The sequence below is a fragment of the Mastomys coucha genome, unplaced genomic scaffold, assembly GCF_008632895.1.
Source record: "Mastomys coucha isolate ucsf_1 unplaced genomic scaffold, UCSF_Mcou_1 pScaffold23, whole genome shotgun sequence".
In the NCBI taxonomy this organism is placed as follows: Eukaryota; Metazoa; Chordata; class Mammalia; order Rodentia; family Muridae; genus Mastomys; species Mastomys coucha.
Window position 1 is genome coordinate 48,793,712 of NW_022196906.1, and position 7,821 is coordinate 48,801,532.

At 44.5% G+C, this 7,821-nt stretch overlaps 1 protein-coding gene across 3 annotated transcripts in view; it reads right to left on the reverse strand.

Moving 5' to 3' along the window:
• Positions 1-2,057, reverse strand: part of Wdr61 (WD repeat domain 61) — an 18,338-nt gene extending 16,281 nt beyond the window's left edge. For 2 of the 3 annotated variants that reach the window (XM_031343215.1, XM_031343214.1), the window contains exon 1: positions 1,983-2,057. The gene's annotated coding sequence lies outside the window, so the exon portion shown is untranslated. Of the gene's footprint in view, positions 1-1,878 lie in introns of all 3 variants that reach the window. The other variant, XM_031343213.1, reaches the window with a different exon arrangement.
• Positions 2,058-7,821: the final 5,764 nt, after the last annotated feature.

Genomic DNA, 7,821 nt, shown 5'->3' on the forward strand with positions numbered 1-7,821 from the left:
TATGATTCTGTTCAAATGATCATACATTAGTAATTCACTAATACTGAACTCAGCCTAAACAGAACTTATCTGAAATGTTTATTTTTCTCTCTAAGACTCATCATAGCTTTCCTGCACTGGGTAAGAACATGGGATATCACTCCCGCACCATGCCAGAGGGTTACCTTCATCACAGGCTCACTACCAAAAAAAAAAAAACCCCACCAACCAAAACACAGAAATGAGAAGGCATGGCACTAAAGCCCAGAGAAAGGACACGTTCTCACAGTGTGAGCAGAAACAAGGCAAAGTGCGGACTCAGAACTGGTCATCACATGACCCAAAAGATTCAACACCCTGCACATGTTTTCTAAAGATTACAAATAAATAGTATCAAGTATGAAAATTCACAAACAGAATCTAGGCATAGGCTCTATGTGGTAAACAATCTTGTCAAAACATGAAAACCAAACTTATGAGAGCAAACCACACATGGCTCTTTAGCATCACATAAGAATCAGCAGCAAGCCAAAAAGATGCCCCAACCTCAGGGCGCAGACAATGTCCTGCCAGGCATACCGTAATCCTAATAGTTTGGAGGTACTAATCCTGGCTTTGTGGCAAGACTCTGTCTCAAAACAAAGAACAACAATCCCATCACAACATTCTGTATGAAAATACCTGTGATCGCTAAAGCCATTAACAAAGTCATAAGTACTACTTGTTATGTGAACTAATAATGGGAGAATATGCTAAATGTCAATTAGAAGTTAACAAATATAAGGGTGTGAATTGTCTCAGTTCCATCCTCAGCATAACAGGCAGTACGTACAGTTCAGACATCCAGGCTCATGCTACCTGCTTCAATTATGCAAACCAAAAAGACTAATGCATGTTTACCAAGAACAGAAACTCAGACACACACGATTCCTAAGAGATCTTAATCAGGTGGGCTGACCTGTGACTGACAGTTACTGATTTGTGACTCAGGAACAGGACCTTGCCCAGACTAGAAAGCACTCATGCCAATTTGGTTGAAACAAGTTGAAACACAAACTGCATAAAGAGCTTTCTTAGTGATATAGCCTCTCCTCTGCCCATCTGAACCTCGCATTTGGCAATAGAGGAAAGACAACAATTTTCCAAGTAAGAAGGTTTATAGGGAGTCAACTTTTAAAAAGCTACCCTCAGAATAGGGTGTGTAGTTCTATCAGGCTGATCCTTTAAGGATGTACTGAACCAGGTCCCATTTTAACTACTACACAGATTAGCTCACTGAACCTTCCTCAACTCCTCTTAGTAGGCATCCTTACTAGATCCGTTCTTCTGGCCAGAAAAGAGAGGCTTAGAGCGGTTGGTGGAAGCGTAGGTCAATACAAGCCATAGTTCATACTACTAAGACACATCGCATGACGGGTAATTTCAGAACTAAGAGACTCCCAAGAGGCCTTTATGACACCTCTCTCTTTAGGAAAATTTCCAGTTTTCAGGGTAAGATTTAATGCTCCTTCTTCAGGCTTCCCAGAGACTAACTTACGCCTCTATGAAAGTTTCTCAGGCATGTCTGTAACGCACCCTATCATATGGTACTTGAAATAAAAGGAACTTAATCTCTGTTGCTTAGTGTTCAATGACGTGAAACTTGCTACCTAATAGCGTGGCTAACTACTGGAGAACTGGTTTTAAGACAGTCCTCTATCTAGGGGGAAACTACTCCCCATCCCACCCCGCAAAGAAACCAATCCTCATTTCCGGGATGCACAATACATTATCTGGGTGCAAAATTAGTCCATCTACGGGCCTTCTGTCTGCCCTTGGGACTCGTGCCTCGAGGACTAGCCAAGGTAAATAAAGTCAAGAAAGCCCCCCCTTGGACTCCTGAAGCCTCCGTGAACAAACCTGCTGTGGCGGCCTCCAACTCTCCCTGTTCACTCGCCCTCCAGCCCTAGTAGGCAGCAGCACCAACGACCACCGTTCCCCAACTGCCGAGCACACCAACTCACCACCGCACAGCCGGCCGCACAGCACGTCTGACGTAAGTGGGGCGCGACCGTGGCGCTCGTAGATGAGCTAAGGAAGGGGCGGAGCCTCTCCTCGGATCCGGGCCGGCAGGCGGAGCGCCCCCTGCTGCCTTTACGCACCGGGGCGGGGTGGGTGTGGAGCCATGGAGAGTGGGCGGGGAATACCTAGGGCAGCTTCTCTGATGACTTCCTGGGTTCGTTTTTCTTTTGTTTTTCCGCCTTTTTTTCCTTCGTCCTCTTTTTCTTTCCTTCTCTCTTACAGCCCCGCCCCCTCATTTCCCTTCCTCCCCTTTTTTTTCTTGAGATCAATTCTTGCTGTGTAGCCTCAAGCTGGGCTTGAATGGCTGCTAGTTCTCATGGCTCAGCTTCTGAAATGCTGAGATTACAGGCCATCACCCAGCTGTGTTGTTTTTTTAAACTGCAGTGTAGGGCCTACGTGTTAGTCCAGTATTAATTTAGTGGGTTTGTGAGCAGTATTTTTAAGCAGCGAGATGCAGGGGCGTACTTGACCTACTGAGCTTCCTAATTTTGTTTTTCTGAGTACAGGGTGCCCATAAACCAGAAGTCCTTCAAGTCCATCTGCATGCTAAGTAACACCCTAGCACCTTCTTATCCTTTTGCCTCCACCTGCAGAGTGATGGGATCACAGCTTTGCCTGGAACTCATGGCAATCCACCTGCCTCAGCCTCTCAAGTGCTGGGATCACCAGCATGAGCCATCAGGCCAAGTTTCTTCACACTGGTCTCAATGCCTTTTGGCATCATTACTAGAATACCTAAGGCTTTCCCTTCCCGTGTTCTTGCTGCCAGATCTGCTTCTATTCATTTCCAAATTAAGTTGTGGGATAAAAATTAATTTCATTATCTAAAAATAAAAAAGGAACAGACTGACTTCAGAAAGTTGAAAAAATAGGTAAGCATGGTAAATAATAGCATATTTTGTAAAAATTGTGTTTCACCTATGTAGATATTTGGTCACAAAAGAAAAAAATCTGTTTCCTGCTGTGAGTCATGGCCAAAAGTTTGAAAACCATTACAATAAAGGTTTTCTGAAACGTCCTAACTCTGTAATTTAAAAAAATGCCATATTTTAATATTACTAAAGTTGTGTGCATGTATGGGGGTGTGCATACATGCCATGGTGGGGAAATGGGGGTCAGAGACAACTTGAGGGTCTTAGTTCTCTCTTTCTATCATGTGGGACCCAGGAATGGAACCCAAGTCATCAGGCTTGAAGGCAGCCACTTTTATTTGCTGAGCCATTCCCTATAAAATTTTTTTATGGTGCAGAAATTCAAACGCAAGATGCTGCATATGCTAGGCAAGCATGCTCCTGCTGACCTACATCCCAGCCATCTATTTATTTATTTAGGAACAAGTTCTCATTGAGTTGCCTAGGCTGGCCTTTAACTTAATCCATAGCATAGGCAGTTAGTTCTTGAATTCCTGCTTCTTTTGCTTCAGTCTCCAGTATCTCTAGAGTTATGGGCCTGCACTACCAGGCCTGCCTACATAGCTCTATCATTCAAATCCAAAGCCTAAAAATACCTCAGAGTGCTGTTTCAAGATGCCAAACAGAGAACTCACAGGATTCCGGTAGAGTTTGGACATTGAATTACTCGTGTGCTCTTCAGTGACTGACTGAGTAATTATGATGTGAATTATGATGATGCTTGTTCAAAGGATATATTAAACCCCTACTTTTCACCTCTCTACTCCCAGAGCATCAAGCACATGAGGTCATTAGCATAGACCAGCATGGAGACTGGGAAGCAAGAATAACTGGCCTCTTATGTACAATGAATGTCTTTGACATGCAATCAAGACTACGAGTCCTGACTCAGAGTAATATTTATAAATGAATTAATACCCACATAGGGTTAACAGAAAAGAATCCCATCAAAATAGCCATAAAAATGTGAAATAATAACACACCTATGTGAGCTCAGCAGATCTAATACCTTCTGTGATTTCAAAGTAGCAATGAGCATACACAATGTTTTGAATTATCTTCAATGGTTGTAATAAAATAAGAACAAAACTGTGGTTTGATTTAGTCACCGTTACTGTTAATGCCTCCTGGTTTATTGTGCATGTATGTGATCAAGAAAAACATTTCTACTAGAAATTAAGAGAAATAAAACTATAATTACTTTTCTATCAAAGTTCCTAGATCTCTATGTGTGCTATAGAGCAAATCTAGGAGACAGAGTAACTGTGTGTGACTGGAACATCCGTAGGAAGAGTTGTGATCTTGCATGTCAAAAGACAATGAAATGATTTCACAATAAAATCGAGCAAAACTTAAGACAGCGGGTATGACAGACCTGTGTCCTGTCCTGAAAGGCTCTGAAAGTAGACCCAGCTTTCCTTTGGAAGGCCATGGCCCCAGGATTCTGCTTCTTCCTAAAGAATGGCTCACTTTTTTACCAACAAGCATGGACAGAACAAACCTAGAGACAGTATGAAGCAAGCAGAGTGACACAGAACAGCATTGTCCCAGGACTGGCACCATGCAGCCCAGGCTCATGCCCCACCTGACTCCCTCTTACTTGCTCACTGTGGAGTCACAGCCTCAGCCTACACCTCCAAGGACAGGGAGGTCACCATGTGCCTAGAAGAAAGGTCTGCCACAACTCTATCAAAAACTTGGACATATGTAAGTGACTTCCCAGAGAAGACCTAAATCAGCAGACAGAGCAGGACACAGGTGAGGGTCCCGTCTTCTACTCAGCAAGCGTAAGAGGGAAACAGGGTCATGTGTGTCCTGTAGGGGGCGCTCAAGGTCCTCTGTCTGTGGTCCTCTTTAAAACCCTTTGTTGAAAAGCCTCAGAACAGGGACTCCAGCCCATCTTTCTGATGTTTGTTCCTTTGCCTCATGGCTGACATTCTCTTCTCTTTCTCACACACACACACACACACACACACACACACACACATGCAAACATTAACACATACACACACCATATTCTGTAGGCTGAAGCATTTCCCATAATGTCTCTTGCCTTCTGTGGATATAATTCCTCTAGGCAGCCCCTCCTTTACTCCTCCACATCCCTACAGATAGAACTTGGGCCCCTTCCGTTTCCAAATGGGACACATAATGACTTGAGATCTAGAGCCAAAATGCCTGTGTTTATTCTAAGACAGTTAAGTTTTATTTCCTTGTGGTGACATCTCTAAAATAGAAATTGTAATAGAATTTTCTCACTAGGGCTGATAATAAGAATTTTTAAAAATATCCACAGCGTGGTGGTAGTGCATGATGGTAATGCCTGGCACCTTGGAGGTGGAGGCAGGAACATTAGGAGGTCAGAGTCATCCTTGTCTACATAGCAAGTTCAAGGACAGCCTGGGCTATACAAGATCTTGTTCTCAAAACCAAAGGCCAACCCTCACCAACAAAACCAAAAATACGGCTGTGTATGTGAGAGGCTCAGACTAATGTTTGGCACAAAGAACATATAAAATACCAGCCGTTATTCCTTTTATAGCTGAGGATAACACATGTAAGAGAACTTTGTTTCCGTGGTTGTAGAAATAAAAACTAAATCTAAAGCATAAACTCTCAGACAAAAGTTTTAATTTGAAAGATATAGCAGTTAAAGGAGGAGGGTGCAAGACTGACTGGAGGAGACCCCGGCTCTTCAATGAGGGCAGGGAAGAACAGGCATTGTATTGGGTTCTTGAGACAGCATGAAATCTAATCACTCTTGCTAGTCGAGAAGAGATGTATAGGACAACGTGTATGAGTTAGGTCTCTCCTTCCACTATGTGGATCCTGGGGATCGAATTCATAGATACCAGGCACCTTTGCCTGCTATCTTTTTGCTGGCCCAAAAGGATTTTTCTACACAAGGTCTAGGCCAGTGGGCAGATGGTTCCTGGAGATGGGCTGGTATTACTGTTGTCACTGATGAGACATGGTGACCTTAGATGTGAGAGGGGATGAGGTCAGGCATATTCATACTCTGTTAGTAAGAGAGGAGAGATGTATGTACTGGAGGGGAGGTCTGAGCAGCTCCTCCTAGGGCTCTCCCTCCTCTGGGCTTGCCTTCTAACTCACTGCCAGGACCACTGGGATTACAGATACGTGGGAACGCTGCAGCTGATCTCTAGGGTCATAACAAGAGGATTTACCATCTCTTGTCTTCATGAACTTTTTATTTCTCATTGCAGTGTTGGAGGGGGGGGATCAGAGATCACAGATAGGAAGGAATCGGACAATGATGAGAACAGGTCTGTTCTGGGGCTAAGGGCAGGGGTCTGGGTACAAATCCAAGCCCATAAGAACACATTGATTCTTTCTTAAGGGAACTGGCTTCCTTCTCTGCCACCAGGATCCCTGCACTGCAAGACCTAGTCTAGGGAACACAAGCAGGCATTTTGTCACATTGGCCAGAGGGTGGCAGTAACTGCCTGTGCACAGCCAGCAAGTGCTGGTGGAGAGGCAGAGATCTGACTTTTTAACTCCTTTCATATGAGAGACAATGAGAGCCTTCTACTAAGTTATTGTGGACCATAAGCAAGAACCTCCCAGGCTTCAGTTTCCTTACATTCAAATGAAGAACATTATCCCATGGATTAGCTCCTCGGGGCTTCTGATGTGAAGTTCCCAGACTGGAGTGTAAAACATCACCCAAGGCACAACTCTCAGGCATTGTCCAAGACCTAGAGTCATCTGTGTTACAGGGCCCTCTGAAAGGCAAAGGATACAGGCCAATATGTGAGAGCTGTTTCTCTGGACCAAGTGAGGAAGAGAACCAGGTGCCACTGAGAATCTTTGCTTGGCTCTGGAACGTGCAGGAATCTTCACAAAGCCTGGAAAGAGGCAGATAGAAGTTCTGTATTCTTTAGATTCATCAACTGCTAGTCAGAGTGACTCATGGTTGCCTACTGTCCATGGATGCCTTACCACTGTTTATTAACTAGGCCTAAACAAGGCTGGCTGGGGATATTCAAAGGAATTAGATTTCCTTGTCCCCAAGGAGTTCACAGTGACTCTACCTCATCAGGACTCCAGGCCATTTTCAACAAAAATCATCCATCTAATCAGAAAAGTTTCATTTACCCGATTCTCCCTGTATCAAAGGCTTAGGAATTATATCTCATTACTCTTACAGAAAAGAAAAAGTGTGGTAAAACCTGAGCATAATATAAGGAGGTAAAACTACAACCAAGAGAAGACTATACCCAGGTCCCCAAGTATCCTTGCAGCCTGGCTTTCTGCTCCTGTGCATGAAGTGGTCATAGCCCACAAAGACAGGACAGGAGGTAAAGACCCATGCCCCTCCTCTACAGCCTGCACTGACACCCTTCAAAAATATGCAACAGGAGCTGCAGAGATGACTCAGTGGTTAAGAGCACTGACTGTTCTTCCAAAGGGCAGGGTTTGCTTCCCAGCACTCACATGGATGCTCATAACCATCTGTAACTCCAGTTCTAGAGGATGCCCTCTTCTGACCTCTGCAGGAACCATGCATGTATGTGGTGTACAAACAGATAAAATACCCCCCCACACACACACACACAATATCTACAAACAAAAGAATAACAATCAGGATCAGACTCATCCTTGCTGGAAGCCAAAGCACAGCTAGAGGGACCAGGCCTGGTGTTGGTGGAGGGAGTCCCCACAGTGTACAAAGTTCTGCTGTAACCTGGCCCACACCATTTATTTACACACACAGGAAGCAGCGATGCCAAGCTGCACAACAGTCTGAGGGCAAGATGGTGGACAAGGGGGCTGGCGTGATGAGCCTGCCAGCCCTAAATTGGACCTATGAGCCTGTGACAAACTCTGCCAGGGGTGAGGTAGGAGA